Source organism: Acanthochromis polyacanthus, chromosome 13, assembly GCF_021347895.1.
Source record: "Acanthochromis polyacanthus isolate Apoly-LR-REF ecotype Palm Island chromosome 13, KAUST_Apoly_ChrSc, whole genome shotgun sequence".
Taxonomy (NCBI): domain Eukaryota; kingdom Metazoa; phylum Chordata; class Actinopteri; family Pomacentridae; genus Acanthochromis; species Acanthochromis polyacanthus.
In genome coordinates, this window is record NC_067125.1 from 38,435,342 (window position 1) to 38,453,732 (window position 18,391).

Consider the following 18,391-nt stretch of genomic DNA (forward strand, 5'->3'; position numbering starts at 1 on the left):
TGATGCTTAACGTCGACCCTGAGCTCTCACAGTGTTGATGTTTGGGAACATTAATAAGATGACCCTGTAAAAACTGAAGAGTCCTTCAGGAAAACAAAGTCATTGTGGGGGCTGAATGATCACAACACAGAAGATTTCAGAAGCAAACAGAGCTGCACAATCTGAGTGATGTTTATTACAACTGAAAAACAAGTGCTCGGTTAATTAATCACTTTAGCAAACTGCCTATTAACGTTTTAGTTTCAAACAATGTCAAACATTTAATGGTTCTTGCTACCAACATTTGAGTATTTATTGTTTTTCTTCATCTTATATGTGAGATTAAACTGTTAAGAAAAAAACTGAATATCGTTACCTGAGGTTTGCTCATCTTGTTTAAACTCTACTTCAGCATGTCAGGAAGCCATCAGGAAGGGAAGGCAGGGTTTGGCCTCAGCTGTGTTTATCCGGCCAGGAGAACTGCTGACCCAGACTGGGGATATTCTTGGATGATGGAGAGAGCACTTTGAGGAGCTCCTAACCTGACCAGCACATCCTTTGTGGAGGAAACAGTCTGAAGACTCAGGGGAAGCCTCGCCCATATCCGAGGCAGAGGTCACAGAGGTAGTGAAGGAACTCCTCAGCTGCAAGGCGCCAGGTGTGGATGAGATTAACCCTGAGGTGGCACAGACTCTGGATGCTGTTAGCCTGCCTTGGCTGATACGCCTCTTCTGTGTCATGTGGAGTTCAGGGACAGTTTCTGTGGAGGGTCAGACCATGGTGGCAAAGGGGGGCCGATGGTTCAGCTTAAATTTTTGGGGTATTGCACAACCGAATGTCCCAAGTTTGTTCCTGTTTATTACAGGGCTGGTCATGGGAGTTTGACTGTCTAATCAATATGTATTTTGTGGACTTGAAGAAGGCCTATAAACCATTGCCCTCTGGTACTCTGTCTGGGGCACTGCAGGAGTATGAGGCCATTGGTATGAATCATCTGGTCTATGCACAACCAAAAGAAAGAGCTGTTCTTCTATTCTTGGCACAAAATCAAATGTGTTTCCAGGGGTAGCGGAGTTTGCTAAGATTGGCCGTGGTTTCAGATTCTGTTTGTGATAATCGTGGATGGGATTTGAAGGTGCAGCCGAAATAGGGACAGTGTTCAGTTTGGGAACCTCAGAGCTGCAGATGATGTGGTTTTGTTGGCTTCATCAGACTGACATTCTGTGTGCATTGTGGTGGTTTCTAGCTGTGTGTGAAGCTGATGACAGTCAACACCTCCAAGTCTGTGGCAATACTTCTCTGCTGGAAACCGGTGGATTGCTCCCTCTGAGCTGTGGTGAGTTGCTATCCGAACAAAAGGAATTTAAGTATCTTGGAATCTTGTTCATGAGTGATAGGAAAATTAAGCATTATATGGACGGATCGACTGGGGCAAAATCAGCAGTAATATATTGAGGATATTGCACTGGACGATCATGGTGAAGGAGGAACTGAGACGGAAGGCAACAATCTCAATTTGCCAGTCCTATGTGCCAACCCTCACCTGTGGTCAAGAGCTCTGGGTTGTGATGGAGAGAATGAGATCATGGGTCCAAGTTTAAGCTTGGAGTCGAGCCCTGCTCATTTGCATCAAAAAGAATCAGCTGATATGGTTCCAGCATCTGACTAAGATGCTTCCTGGATGCCTTCCTTTGATAGTTTTTGAAGCATGTCTTACTGGGAGTAGACCTTGAACTTGCTTGAGGGATTACAAATCTCATCTGGCCAGGGAACATCTTGGGATCCCCAGGAAGAGCTGGGAAATATTACAGAGTTAAGGGACGTCTGTAATGACCTGTTTAGCCTGTAACCCAACCCCCGATGAGTGAAAGAAAATGGATGAATGGATGGACATGTCCAGGTCCAGAGAGTGGGTAGCTAACTGCATTTGTGCAACTAGATACTTCAGATCTGGATAAATGGTATTTTCACCATAGGAGCCTGATGACAAGAACAAAATGCTGCAAAATTGTGGTCTTTAAAACAGGGACTGTAGACAAATAGGATGGTAACACTGCTTCTAAAATACCTCAAACATACAATATCTTTGACTTTTCCTGACCTAACATTAGCTGACTGTTCAGTGTATCAGTACGGATCAAGTGTGTTTCTGGGTCAAGGTGTTTTGCTGATGACTCAGCTGCTTACTTTGAGTCTCCTGGGATTTCTGAGTGTCTGAGAGTGAAGTTACACTTTACCAGCTGTGATAAAGAGGAGCTGTTGTCTCACTTCACTTCATCGCATCCTTGAGGAAAACAAAGTGCTTCAATGCTCCTGTTAGGAGGTTGGTAAATCTAATTATCTGAGTGGAGGTGGGAGAGTTTAATAGATGATAGATAACAGGAAGATTAGATTTGTGCTGGTAGAATCTTTAAATGGATTGACAAGTGCAGGAAGTGGGCTCTTCACTTTACGTAAGCATGAGGTTTAGGTTCAATGAAGGAATAAGCTGCCATGAGGTGGGCAGGACTGAGATGGGCGAAGTTTGTGTTGTCAGAGGGTCGAGTCTGCTCCCAGAGGACGAGCGGGGGGAACAGGAAATAGCTGATAGAGAAGTGTGACCCCGCTGTGCAGCTGCACCGAGAGAGGAAGCAGAGGAAGGGAGAGAGAGAAAGAGAGACGCGACGCTGATGCTTCTGACAGTGAGGCTGTGAGGCCGAGCGAGCAGTGCGTGTTCAACATCAGAGCTGCTGACATGAGTCTGTCTTTGGACTGTCAAAGCAAGACCTTCACTCCCACGGGTGACATGTCAGCAAAGAACCAACACAGAAGGAGGCGACCGCAGCCCAGAATGTAAGTGCACAGATGAATTTATGTTTGCTGACTTTATAGTTCGATGATGATGTAACTCCGGCCTCAAACAGTGAAGCTGAACTTAAATTTCTAATAAAGCAGTTGGAACTCAAACGGAACTTCGTCTCTGTGACTCAGCGGATGTAGTTAAATACATAAATGTGGAGTGCTGCTGTCTGTGGAACAAGGCTGCAACAAAACATTAGTTTATTATTAATTAATGTATTAAATGAGTAGTTGTTTGGTGGAGAAAGCAGTGAAAAATAGCCACCACATCACCGTTGCAAATGAGATGACGTCTTGTTTTGTCCAAAACCCAAGAATAATAATGTGGCCTATGTGTGTCACTGTGTGCAAATTCACATTCGGTTTGAACTTGAAACCATCACATCTTTCCCACCTTGGCCATTTTTGCTGAATAAATTAGTTAAATTACTTTTCAAACACAAAGTTCTAACGGTAAATTTAACAGAGACTACAGTTGAAAATGAGATTATGGCTGTTGTGAAGCTGCAACTAGCCGATATTTTTATTTTTAATATCAGTGATTTAATTAAGCACCTGGTCTATAAAATGCTGGAAAAATTTTGTTTGTGACCAACAGTCCAAAGTTCAAAGATATTTAATTAAGAGACAAATTAAAGCTGTAAATCCTCATGACGGAGAACATTGTTATGTTTGATGGCATAAACTGTAAACTGTGATGATCAGTCAGGCGGTTCATCTGACTTGGAGCCCAGTTGTGTTTCACTTCTTTATTTTTTAATCTGAAACTTTCAAACTCATGTAATTGTCATGATAATAAAAAAACAACACAACTCAGTGTTTAAAAAGTACCTAAATTACTCTGAGCGTCTCTATTCCGATCCACAGTAAAATGTACGGTTCAGTGTGTCAGAGGATGTAGTAACTGAAATTCACTCATTTCTCTTTAAGCTCTCTCTCACTTCCCCAAATAACACAACACACATCTGTCCACTGTTTCAGTCACACTTCTGTCTCACTGGAGGCAAAAACCGCAAATTTATTGGGACTTCCCTGTTTTCAAAGCGCGGCAGTGAACCAAAGCTTCTGTCCCACATGTGACCGATGTCGTCTGAGAGGACTCTGAACGTCTGTTTGTTTCAGACGTTAGATTTACTTACATCATCATCTTTAGGGAATCATGTGGGTCAGATACAAAACGATAACTCTTTAATGCAGAGATAAGAGAGCAGTTTTTTCGTTTTCATGTTTTGTATCTCAGGTGAAGGTGAATCTCATTTTGTTCATCACTGAATGTGTAGTCTGCTAAAAGGTTACAAATAACATTTTGCTTACTTGTTTTTGTTTATATGTGTGTGTTTGAGGATAAATATGAAAAAAAACATGTCAGATTGACTTTATAGCACACAATGTAAGACTAAAACTCTGGAATGAAGCATCTGAATGTCAGCAACACACAATCACAATCATTTGTTCACTCCTCTTCATCCTCCATGCGCCTGTGAAGCTCAACATCAGAGAGCGGTCTGTAGTAGTTTTACATTTCATTTTAGGTGTACATGAAAGGATTAATTGATTTGATCCATACTTGTAGGGTTGTATTTTGCAAATGCTTTTTTATGTTTCGTATTTCTCACATTGTTTCCTGCTGTGACAAAGAAGTTGAGTGATTTAACTTATTTTTTTGTCATGTTTCCACGGTTTTTCTTGGAATTTTTATTCAAAAAGTGAAAGTTTAATCGAATCAACTCTTTAGTTAATTCTTCTATCACTTTTATTCCGTTTTATGTGGACTGATGATTTTTTTTTTGGCTCCACTACTTTTTACTTTCAAGCAGGAACCTCTTAGGTGTTAATGTGAAATTTCTGCAGGATATGAAACCGAATTTAGCAGTTCACACATTGGTTTAGAGCTGCATGAGAAGAATGAGAGTCACAACATTAGATATACAGTGAATGGCATATTTCTGGTTTGCCATGCCCATAGACTGTATATAAAGATGGACGTAGCATCTGGCTCCAGAAATGAAGCCAACCCGGAAGTGTCAAAAACTTGCAATATCACACCGTCCGCTGGGGTTGGCTCCAAAAAACTTTTGCTCCAGAGACCCCAATTCATCACTGGAAAAAATAAAATTTGATAGACTGATTTTCTACAGCTCAGGATTTTTTTCCCGTTAGTTTTCATGGTCAAAATGAGAGATCAGGTGGCCGATCTTAAAATAAATCAATACTGAATTTTAAATTAATCGTTAAAGTTGGCGGAGCCAGGGGGTGTGGCTTGATAGACAGTCTTGTCTGGAATGATAGACAGCAACAGAAGCCTCTGCGGTAAAATGTGGGCGGGATAAGAGAGTTCTCAGCCAATCCTGCCCCTAGTTGCTCTCCGGTCCAGTCTGTTTGATGACGCTTTTTACGTCACTGGCTCCAAAAAATCCAAAATGGCGACCAGGAAGTAGCAAAATCCGGGCTTCATTTTCTCGGCGTTGAAACCAACGGGTGACATCACGGTTAGTTCACGCCTGGCCATGTCCTCCCCAAGTTTATCATTAACAATTTTCACTGTGTGATTTCGAGTCTTTGAGGCTTTGAGTGAAGCCTGTCATTTTAAAATCTGAAATCTGAATATTCCCTTTTAATACGCAGCCTGTGACTCTTTGCTCCTCGTCACCATCGCGTCCCGGCATTCGTACCTCCTGATAACATTTACAAAGTGAAGAAAGGAGTGGTCCTGTGTGCTGGTGCTTTTTGACTAATCACCTTTTCTCCAGCTCTGACCTTTGGTTCATGCTACTATTCTTTAATCACATGTTAGAAGTTCTGTTTTGGAGCTGATAGAGTCCAGACTTAAACCCTGAATGTGATTAAATAAAAGAAGAGGAGGAAGATTAAAGGCCTCAGTGTGTCAGTGTTTAGTGAGTCCTGTCACTTTCATAGTTGACCTTGATCATTTTATAGAAATACACAATCTGTGTCTGCATTTACCTCAACACGGAACTCTTCATAATTAGGTGACTGTAATAAAAATAAAGATGCTCTGATAATATTGAACCACCTGAATACTTTAATTGACTTAATTCATTCCTTTTTTCATGCATTTCCTCATTTCTTCAGCTAAAAGCATGAAATGTTCAAGATGCACAAAGCAAATTATGCTATCAGTTTCTATTGTGAGATGAAACATTTATGTCATTATGTATCTGTCATTAGTTATTATCAACAGCTCGGTCGGTAACACTTTATAATAACTATACACTATTAAGCATTAGTTAAGCATTGGTTCAGCATAATTTCATCATTAGTTAATCCTTAAATCCTCATGAACTCATCATGAATTCACCATTAGTAATGCATTACAAAGCATTAGTAAAGACAGTTTTAAATGTTCAACTAACACATTATTAAGCATTAGTTAAACATTAGTAAAGTGCTTAATTCATCGTTAACTCATCATTTGTAACTAATTAGTTATACGTGCTTAATTAATCATGAATTCATGATCTGTATGACATTTATTATGCATTACTAAGCACTTAATAAATCCGGTTAAAAATGTTTTGTTGCTCATTGATAATCTCAGATGTTAATACTTTATAAAGGGTTAGCAACTGTGTTAGTATATGATTTACAAACACATATTCATACTCAGTGAATAACTTATTAATGCGGTTACTACTCATTAGTTAAGTATATTCCGTGAGCCCATCTAAAGTGAGGACTATCTATGCTTTATAAAGCATTTATAAATGACACAGAAGCAAAGACATACAAAGTGTCAGTTTTATTGGTCCCAAACAATACAAGCTCTTTTAAATACACACTTTAAACAAATACAATCTGTAAAATTTCAAGTAAACTTGACAAACATCTTCAAATAACAACAGTCTGTGATCGTATAAAATAGAAAAATAAAATACAAGCTCTTTTAAATACACACTTTGCAATCCTTAACATTTCAAGTAAACTGGTGAACTATCTCTTTAGGGCAGACACACACCAGAGGTAAGTGGCTGCCTGATTCTGGGATTCCGCCAGTGCATTTCAATGGGAAACGAGTACATTCCTCCTCCTGCCAAAGGTAAAAGTTACAGGAGGAGGAATCCGCTCGTTTCCCATTGAATTACATTGGCGGAATCCCAGAATCAGGCAGCCACCTACTTCTGGTGTGTGTGTGCCCTTGAATTGCACAAAGTGCTTTACAGTAAAACAAATATACCGTTTTCAAATATTGTAAGATAACACTAGATAATTTCTGCAACCTGTATGCCTCTACGATCAGCTGTCATCTCTCCAGCGGGTTCTCTCTCCGACTTCCGCATTTGAGAAAATTTAAAAAAACCAGCGCGGTCTCGCTCTCCAGAACCGCAGAGGAGACTGGGACTTGTAGGACTCTGGGACGTGTAGGACGCTACTGCGCATGCTCTTACCGTCAAAAACGCTAGTGCGCATGCTCCAAAATGCAGAAGTCACGCTGGTAAGATGACAGCTGATCGTAGAGGCAAACAGGTTGCAGAAATTATCTAGTGTTATCTTGCAATATTTGAAAACGGTGTATTTGTCTTAATGTAAAGCACTTTGTGCACTTCAAGGGCACCCACTTACCTCTGGTGTGTGTGTGCCCTAAAGAGATAGTTCACCAGTTTACTTGAAATGTTAAGGATTGCAAAGTGTGTATTTAAAAGAGCTTGTATTTTATTTTTCTATTTTATACGATCACAGACTGTTGTTATTTGAAGATGTTTGTCAAGTTTACTTGAAATTTTACAGATTGTATTTGTTTAAAGTGTGTATTTAAAAGAGCTTGTATTGTTTGGGACCAATAAAACTGACACTTTGTATGTCTTTGCTTCTGTGTCATTTATAAATGCTTTATAAAGCATAGATAGTCCTCACTTTAGATGGGCTCACGGAATATACTTAACTAATGAGTAGTAACCGCATTAATAAGTTATTCACTGAGTATGAATATGTGTTTGTAAATCATATACTAACACAGTTGCTAACCCTTTATAAAGTATTAACATCTGAGATTATCAATGAGCAACAAAACATTTTTAACCGGATTTATTAAGTGCTTAGTAATGCATAATAAATGTCATACAGATCATGAATTCATGATTAATTAAGCATGTATAACTAATTAGTTACAAATGATGAGTTAACGATGAATTAAGCACTTTACTAATGTTTAACTAATGCTTAATAATGTGTTAGTTGAACATTTAAAACTGTCTTTACTAATGCTTCGTAATGCATTACTAATGGTGAATTCATGATGAGTTCATGAGGATTTAAGGATTAACTAATGCTTAAATTATGCTGAACCAATGCTTAACTAATGCTTAATAGTGTATAGTTATTATAAAGTGTTACCGCTCGGTCTAATCAGTTGCTTCTGCATCAACCTGTTTGATGCCGTTCAAGCAAACTTTGATACGTTTGACAACTTTGTTGCGTTAATTTCCTTTTGTAAACAAAGTAAATAACTATTTAATCCCTCTGCTGAACTGTTACTTTAATAAGGCCTTTTAATGCCAATAATTTTGTTGAAATATTAATATAAATGCATGTCAACGCAGTTACATCACACAGTAAAATCAAATAAAACCAGAGGCTTGTTGAGTCTTTATTCTGTCTGTTCAGTTTCCCAAAAAGAAGGGAGTGAAACAATGGAAATGTATCGACCACAAACCACTGTGAGTCACACAATGTCCCCCTTCTGTCCCATTTATATCTGTTTGTTCCTATTTATTATAAATGAGTCACTTTTATTCTCAATAAACTGCATGTTTCCTCAATACTGGGAAATAATAAACACATCAGTTGTTCTAGGGCACCCTGCACCTTTTTATACGTGTTCCCACCACTAGAACCGTCCCTGTAGGACCATTTTCAGGGCCGTTTTTGATAGAGAAAAATGTATGTACGTCTGAGCGGCCCTGAAAGACTTCTGGTGGATCTTGATGCTGACGGGTAAACTCTTCTTTTTTAAACTCTTTATCCTCTTCAGTAGCATTCTTTCCCACCTACAAGGTAAAATTTGCGATATAAGCCTGTTGCTACTTTGCTGCACTCCTAGTTAAAGTGGAAGCTGTCGTATCCTACACACAATGGAAACTGAAATTACGGTGTCGTTCTTGTCAACATTCGTATCACCTCCCAACTGCTCCAAGCTCCTGCTCTGGAAAGCTGCCTGATGGCTTTATTCCTCCAGTGAGCGACCATTCACCATAATAACACTAAACTGAAAAGGGCTGCCACTAGCCTCACTTAATGTGTCTCTTGTTTTTGTTGGGCCTGTTGGGGAAACAGTGTCTGTAAGAGAGACCTGATAATGAATGAGAGCTGCTGAACAGCCATCCTCATGGTTCCCAGAGCTTTTATCATTTCCCCTCAGTGGGACAAGTGAGAAGGGCCCAGACTGACTGCTGATAGTCCGTCCGTCAGGGAGGCTTAACTGTCACAAAGGAAACTGCTGCCGTGCGCTTCGTTTACTCACAGTCTGCCAGGGCTCCTGTTTACCGGCTCAATAGACCACCGGGCCACAAATAAAGAGATTGTCTCCCATGGTCTGAAACATTTGTTTAGCAGAGTCAAGGCTGTTTAAAATGCACAGCCAGCTGTCTTCCACAGAAATGTGTTCCTTTATAGAGGAACAGATAAGTATTTGAGGGGTTAATGTCGGTGTAAATGCTGCTGAGCTTGTGTTTGCCAAGGTCAGAGGAACACACTGGAGTCTGATTGGCTGTGGGATTTCCTGGTAGAGTTTGGAGCCACCCAATGGAGAGAGAGAGAGAGAGTGGGGGGTTAGCGGGAGGTGATGAGGTAATGCCTGTTTTTTTTTATGCGAGAGGGTGACATCATCGCTGTGGCATTCTGCGTTGCCATGGAGAAGGAGGAGAGAGGAGGAGAGGGGAGACAGAATAGGGGGCTCAGGAAAGGGGGTGCGTGGGAATGGGACAAATGTTTTCATGCTGGTGCCTTCATGTGGAGAATCAGAATAAATTAAAGCAGTGTAGTTCGGATAAACTCGACTTTATAGGTAGATTAGTTTAGGAAGCGATGTGTCACAAAGCTGTTAAACGGGTAAATTAATTGTCGTCAAGGTTTGAGCATCTAAATATTTTTTTTCTGGAAAATTCAAAGGGTGGAAAATTGGCTCTGGACCAGGAATCCCAATCTATTTATGTCTCCACTGAAGGGAATGACAGGGGTCTCCTCCAGACTGTCTGCCGTTTCCTCAGCTAGACTTTCCCCCGTGTGTGTGTGTGTGTGTGTGTGTGTGTGTGTGTGTGTGTGTGTGTGTGTGTGTGTGTGTGTGTGTGACCATCCCTCTAACCCCCCGTCTCCTGCCCAGAGGTTGTATTTTCTCTTTGTCTAGGAGGATTTCAGCTTAGCCTGCAAGTACAGTAACAGCAGTCGACAGTTTGACGAAGCAGACACATTTGTTTCTGTCAGCATCAATCTGCGCTCTTGACATCTATTGTCTAATTTTTCCTGATTTTACTGGAAGGCCGGGCAGACCAGCCTATTGGCTTATTGATCAGAAGTGCTCTAAGCGTTTCTGCTGTCTTTGCAGATAGACGGAAGACGGATGTCCTTCTGAGTTTGACGCAGATGATGGAGGAGTTAATAATTAATGAAGAGATGAACATGTGTGAGTGTTTTTTTTAGAGGTGTGGCTCCTCGTAAATCTTTCAGCTTTTCATCTGTCATTTCGTAATGATCCTTCTCCGCACCTCCACCAGGACACACACTCTGTTTCCTCTTCGTCCTCCCTGCTTCCTGTAGCCGCCTCGGCCTACGCGTCATTCACTGACCTGTGGTTACATGTGCACACCCACACAAACACACACAGAAACACACGCAGGACAGCGCGGTCAGCAAGGTTTGCGTGGGAGTCGGATTAGATTCTGGTTTGGTCTTTTTCACTTTGAGGCCTCCCTGTGATCGTCTTTAAAGGAGGTCAGAGAATAAACTAACTGCAAGATGTTTGCATTTAGAAGGTTCACGTGGCGTGTCGTCTAATTATTACTGACTTGATTAATTATATCAGACATTCTGACGCAGAAATAGTGGAAAAATGCCAAAAATGCATCCTTAGAGAATATACAATTTAAGATGTCACCTCGGGCTCTAGACAGTTGTAATGGATTTTTTTTCATTCGTGTTGACATTTTTGAAAGATTTGAAAAAGATAAATCAAGAATCAATGGAAAGTGACAGTAAGATGTACAGATATGTGCAGCAGAAAGTAAATATCATCTTGGTGTATTTTTAGTTATGCAGCTGCAGTTCTTAATTTTGAAGCTCTTCATGCCAGTTGAGCTTCACAGACAGATGAAACAATGGAAACCTTTAGTCCTCGATAAACAATGGTCTGTCTGAATGTCTGCTGTGTGTGTAGTTATTTATGTGTGACTTAACCTGATTTATTTTTCTGTAGGAATTCAATTAATGATTATTTTTATCCCTGTGTAATTTGATGATTTAGTTCGGTATGAATTCATCATTTCTCCTAAAAGAACAGGGTGAATGAAAATGTTATAGTTTTAGGAGCTTGAGGAAACATCTTCTTTTTTTAATGTTTCAAAAATGGTATTTATTTATTTTTTGCTTCTTTATTTTCTTTTTGGTGCAACCAACAATCTAAAGCCTAAAGATGATTAATTTCCTTCAGAGTAGAAGAAGCGGCAACCTTGAGCTGCTTGAAAAACAACTGATCGATCAGAATAGTTGCTGAGTAGTTTTCTTGTTGATTGATTGCATAATCATTACAGCTCTTAGTGCAAATAACATTACTGCCAATTTTTCGTTTGCTTTTGTGATAGTAGGGCTGGGCGATAAATCGAATTAATTCGATTAATTCGCCTTTTTAAAACCTGACGATTTGAAAATTTGCCAAATCGTAAAATCGAGGCGAGCTTAAATATATAACAATACAGATTCTTCTTCTGCCTTTCACGACTTGTGCACTGGCGTTTGCTTCCGCCTCTCATCTCCTTCCACCAAAACACTCACCCCCCCGTCATGGCGGACAGAACAGCAGACGAAGAGTTGGTTGCGAGAAAAGGGCCTCATGTTACATCGATTATATGGAAGTGGTTCGGCTTTGACAAGACTGACACAGAGCAAACTACAGTCATGTGCAAGGTTTGCAAAAGTACTGTGAAAACGAAGAGTAGCAGCACAACTAACCTCTTTCAGCGCCTCCGGCAGAGGCATCCTAAAGAATGGGAAGAGTGCTGCAGCTACGGGAGTGCAGCATGGCTAGCACTAGCCATAGCAAGCAGACCGCAAAGAAACAACAAAAATCGATTAAAATCGTAATCGTCCGAGATGACTAAAAAAATCAAGATTTTTTTTTTTGCTATATCGCCCAGCTCTACGTGATAGTAATTTAAAAATTCCCCATTGAACTTTTATAGGGGCCACAATTGATGTCCTCAGATGTTTTATTCTGTCTGTTTAATTTGCTATCATTTGTGACAAAAAAAAGCAACAAATCTGCACATTTTGATAGTTAGAACCAGAACATGTTTCATATTTTTGCTTTAAATATGTCTGAAACCATAAACTGAGGGTCATAACAGCTACAGATTAATTTTCTGTTGATTAACTCACAGCAGTATAACATGCTGTGTGGTCTGTGTGCTGCGACGCTGAACACTTTTATATATTAAAGCGGACTTGATGTTTTGAAAGCACGTCTATGTCACTATGTCATCATGACTTGTTCAATATGTTTCCACTTTCATCTCCTTTCTGTTCAGCTGTTGAGTCTGTCAGAGGCTTTAAATCAATGCATTCATTCATTCAGACCATTCAGTTCATTCATTGGTGCTGGGACAAACTAATCATGTCAGGTATTGACCCGGGTCAGGCTGTCGGCAAGATAAATGGGTGAAGACTCGTTTAAAAACATATTACGTCATGAAAATGTCCAATGAGATCGTCTCAGTGGGAGTAATAAACATGAATAATAGCAGCTAAAAAATAAAAGCAGGAAAATTCATTAGATTTATTCAGGCCTGCATGCACATTTTTCCTTATATTATTACATCCAAAAAATTGTTTGTGATCCTTGTGCTGATCTGAAACATGCATTTTTAGTTGTATTTTTTATTTTTATTTTAGCTCAGATAGATTTCATGTTCAAATGCATTTTTGAAAAAATCATTTTCTTAATGAGACATAAAAGGAACACAAATATAATATATGCAAATTTATTTATAATTAAGAAATTTAAGGAACGTAAACTCATGCTGGCAGTGTGATTTTAGTTGGTCTGTAACTTTGGTCCAGACTGAAATATTGATGGAACACCAGAGGATGAATTACAATAACTGATCCCAGTTCTCACAATTTTATTAACAGCCTGATTTCTCATGTTGTGCCATCATCTGGTAGAAGTATTAGTATGTTCAGAAAGCTGTATATAGCACTGCCACACTGCTACAGTTTATCCCAGTGGTCATTTGAAACACTACTAATGAGTTTTAGTATCACAGTTTCATACGGATGCTCATGTGTATTACTCCTTTAAAAATCCCTTGAAAATATGTAGGATCTATAAATGGCAGCAAAATGTCTTTGACAATAACACTTTATTTTAAAAAAAATCCAAAAACTATGTTCACTTGTGTCATCATAGCAGCAGAATCAAATAACACACACACTGACAGTGTCCGGTGTGTGTGTTTAGGAGCTTTTTTAATCAAAACTGCACCAGAAGAATATCAGTTAGAATCAACCAACAAAGACGATGTTTATGCGTCCCAAATCTAATTTCCCAGCAAATGTGCTTATGTGGGTGAAGATGTTAATTTAAAAAAAAAAAAATTAATAATTTTGTGTATATTCATGCAAGCAGTTTAAGTGGGGGGAAAATGTATAATTTACAGGCATTCCATATAAATTGACATGTTTGCTGTTTGAAGACCGTGAGTTTGTGTGCACGTGCAGCTGGCTTCATAATCTGTGAATGGTTTATCCAGTTTTCCTTAATAGATTCTTGATGCTGGCTAGATAAACTAAGTAGGAGAAGGTGGTAAACATGTTAGCATTGTCATTGTGAGCACTCCTGAGCCCTACAGAGCTGAATGCAGAGTCTGTTTTTTTTGTTTTTTCCTGGCCGTGTTTTTCCCATGAGACCTGTGCTCACATAGCATTGGGGGGCAATTATACTTGGACTTAGGTTTCATTTTTACTTTTAGTTTTCACTCACTCTTTGGTTGGTTTTGGGGCAACAAAACAACACGGTTAGATGTCACACTTTGGTTGACGCTTTGCATGTCATACATGTTCGAACTCGTTTACATTTAGGCTCATGTTTGGCAAAACGTCATGATTTGGATTAAAATATGACCTTATTTCAACATGTTGGACGTTCTGCTTTCATTTTTAAAGTAATAAAGTAAATGATTTATTGATTTGAAACGTTTTTGCAAGCATAAGACATCACAATTCATCATCTGGTAGAAAATGCAAACTCTTTAAAAACAATTGAAACTTCAGTTTTGTAGTATAAGAATGAAACTTTGTGGAGACAACACTCCTTTAGATTTATCTCATGAGTGACCGTCAGGTTGGAAAACACTGACCTGAAGACTAAAGATGCCCTCTAAGAGTACAGGGTTTCAGACACTAAGTAAACATGAACGCTGTAAACAGGAGTCAGATTTTTGTGGACTCAGATGGAAGAGGGTGAGAGGTCGGAGAGAAGGCTGCCTCCTTCTGACCTGAGAAAGGAATTTATTACTCGCTGAGACACTTGCAGCTAATTCCTTCAGGGACTGGAGCAGAAGGGGGGACACTTGCAGATTTACTGGCTCCCCTCCCTCCCTCTCAGCTCCTCTGTCATTAGCTGCTTCCTGCACTCAGGGATCCAGCTGGGCTTCATGGTGTCTCATATCTGCTCCCTTTCACTTGTCTGGAGGAGTTATTTGTGTCTGAGCAGCCTGAGCATGCATTCCTTTGTCTCTTTGATATTTTTCTTGTGTCCTTCATCATTGTATCTTCAATCAGTCCATATTATGTCTTCATTGCAAACCTCATAGCTTCACATGTATTTGTGTTGGGGTTTTTTGCACAGTAAGGTGTCAGAGCTTAGCAGAGTGTGCAAAACAGTTAAGCTTTCACCCAGTTAGATTTTTGGAGCATCATAGCAAAGACTGTCTGTGATAATCCTCTTACACATCACTGCCACTGCACACACAGACACAGTCGCACAAAATCGCCCAAAAGAAGAGCCCACAAATACACCTTAGCACACTAACCGCAATCTCAGACTAGGAATTCACTTTTATTGTGGTGCTGTATATTTTTTTCTTTCCAGTGCTGCTTGTCTGCTTTACCTCTGAGATAAGATTCTTGTCCTGAAGGCAGAAATTCTCCATCTGGGAGTCACTAATGTATTCACTCATATCTTTAATACTCCGCTGCCACTCCCAGCTCTGCTCACAGACAGATTTACTGGAGGTAGTTGAACCTTAAGAGCTTTCGGATCACTCCTGTGTGTAGTTGTAAACATGCACCTGTGCGTATCCCACCCAGGTTTGAGTTTGCCTCAGCAGGGGTCTGCAGGATGAGCGTCCGTGTGCGATGAAAGGCAGTTATCGAGCGGCGGAGAGCCAAGACAGCTGAGTGGCTCCTGGCTCGGTGCTGCGGACGTCTTCTGAAAGCCTTGACCCACTTCCAAGTCTCCTCCTCCCCCCCTGCTAACCCAAACACGCTGCATACTGAAGCAGCTCCGCCACAATCTGCTGAGCTGCAGTGGAGCTCTGCATGCAGACACTGGGGAGACCGAGTGTGTCTGTCTAATAAATAGAGTGCGTGTGTGTGTGTGTGTGTGTGTGTGTCTGTATGTGCTGCAAGGTTACACTGCATGTGTGTAGATGGTTTTCAGAAGTTACAAGACCTTGGGCAAAGTCATGGAGAGATGCTACTTCTGCTGAATATATTAATGAGTCCCTCACTAGCTGTTACCAACCAGCCACAAACGTGTTGAACAGCAGCAGGATTCTTTGTATTGTGATGATGAGCTGCAGGAAAAAGAAGCCGCTGCATGGATCTGGATCAAATTTAAACCTTTGCAGAACAATTCTACTGCAGAGAAGTGTTTTCAATCATTCTGGATATCAGTTATCTGTTTTTTGGACTATTAAATATTGGAAAACGGTAACCCAAGCCCTTCATGTTACTTTTGACACTTTTAAATGTTATTTTGTGTGATCCACAGTCCCAAGCACAAATATATTCAGTTTAACATCAACTAAGAGATGGGAAAACAGTACAATCTGCACAAATGAGAACCTGGAACCAGAAAATGTTTGAGTTTTTTCTTTTAAGCAGTAATTGATTATCAGTTTAGTTGCAAATTGCTCCATCAAGACAAAGGAAACATTGCAGTTGATATACTTTTTAACATTTCAAGTAATCTTTTCAACTTTAACATTCAATCTTTTGTGGTGGTGTTTGCATTTAAGGCTTAAACCTGCTCTGATTATGTGTGTTTCTGATCCTGCAGGGTTCAAGCTGAGTTTCAGACTGATGCACTGGTGTAATTTACATACGCACTGTCAGCGGTTGATTGCATTAAACTGCAGGTCTTTGGGGGGAAAAAAGGATGATAAATCACTGGTTTGAACTCAGGCTGTCATTCACCAGAATAAAAGAGTCCCATTAATTAAATATAAAACCAACTTTTGTCATTTGTTATTTGACAAATGAAATTTGTTATCTTTGGTTTCTCCATAAAGACTAGCCTACAGGACACCATAGCAGGTTTTTACCAGAATAAACCAAATCCAGACACCAAGAACTCAGCAAAGCCGCTACAATCAATAGATAAAAATTTCATGGTAATGGAAATGGAAGGAAATTGGGATGAGATATGGGACAAAGTGAATTATTGTGCTCCAGCCATTGGAGCCATGCTCTCTATTTAATACTTTCAGATGTCGTTTTAAGCCGCCCAGTGCAGAGACGAGGCCAGACGGCTGGCTGATGGAGAGAAGTTCCACTGGGAAGGAGTGGAGACACTCACTTAGTCATGGATGTTAGACACAGAGATTTAGACAGATTACAAACAAGCACACGCCATCCTGCAAGCACGTCGGCTGTGCACCACCCCACCAGTGAACGGTTGTGTGTTCCATACACACAGGGATTAGCACACATTTTGATTTATGGGCACAAGCAGAGCAAATGTGCTTACTTACATGAAGACACTGTGTTTATAAGCTGAAAATGTGCAGAGGGAAGCAGTCTCAAATCAATAGGAGGATCAGTAGAGCAGTACCTGGGTTTTCCAGTTTTCTGGTGCCGGTTTCTCCAAATGATGTGTTCAACAAAAGCCCCAGACTCATCTGAGATTATCATCGTCTTTCATCTGATGTAGCTCTTATCATCTGCCATCAGTCACCAGGAAATAACCTTTGCTCACCAGTTTTATTTTGAATATAAAACCAGAATCAGCCCATCAGTGTGTGCTAAGTCATTTGCACATCTACACGTGAACTTGAAAGTGATCACCGTCTGTCTGTCTCCATCTCTTTGTCATCTGTGCTTCAATCTGTCAACATCTGATGTCTCTCAGACAGACTGGCAGATTCACGATTGAGCTCTGGTGACAGATCAGACAGAGATCTGCGAATGACAATGTCTTCTGGGCTGAGTCAGACTGTCTGCCAAGTCGTAGATTGATTTAGCTAATCGGCCAGTTCAGCACTTTAAAGGTGATATTGATGTAAACGGTCTCATTTCACCAACACAGGTCCATTTCCAGAAAATCACAACCGCAGACTATTGATTTTAGTTTTAGTTTAACAGAAGTTTGACAGCACTGTTATGTAAGAAAACGAACCTATAAAGATGTTGATTTTTGATCGTCATGATACTGTAGCTGCTGGGCAATTTTCTATGTTTCAACAAGTGGATACGTTGTTTTTGGACAAAGCATCTAGGGCCATTTTCTGCGTTACTTAACTTTATACCATCTTTAGCCTGGGGTAGGCAGTATTTTTGGTCATTATTATACAGAAAAATCCATACTAACCTTTCAGTATGTTGTAATTCAAGTGTTCTGGGAGTAAACTAAGACTTCTACATGTTCTCCTGGCCTAACTTTAGAAAATCTAGACTATGATGAGAAATGTTATCCAATCACAGGACTTTTCACTGATAGTATGAACTGCAATAAAAGCATGGTGAGCTCAGCATGTTGTGGTGAAGCTGGTTACATGGAGGACTTTCCCCCTGGGTGGTTGAGACTGGAGTCCTAGTTAAATACAAATAGCTACAAATAGCTGTGCGTTGTCAAATTTTTATTTTTTTTCTCCTTTCCTGATTCCTGCCACCTGTAAATTTAATACATCCACGGTTTTACCAGTGTAAGAAGTTTTTTTTTTTTTTGCCATTTTCAACAAACGCTGGTAAAAATTTAAGACATAGGTCCCAGTTAAATTTTTTGGAAGTTTAACTTGAGCTAGATAGCCTAGCTGGCTAAGTTACCACACTGGATTACAAACTAGATGACTCTGTTAGCTTCCTTAAGGACGTTACTAGTCATCTTTTATTGATGATAATAATAATA

General features: G+C 40.0%; 1 protein-coding gene across 1 annotated transcript in view; it reads left to right on the forward strand.

Annotated features, from left to right (window-relative positions):
* Positions 1–18,391, forward strand: part of limk1a (LIM domain kinase 1a) — a 63,675-nt gene that overhangs the window by 11,129 nt on the left and 34,155 nt on the right. The gene's annotated exons all lie outside the window — the stretch shown is intronic.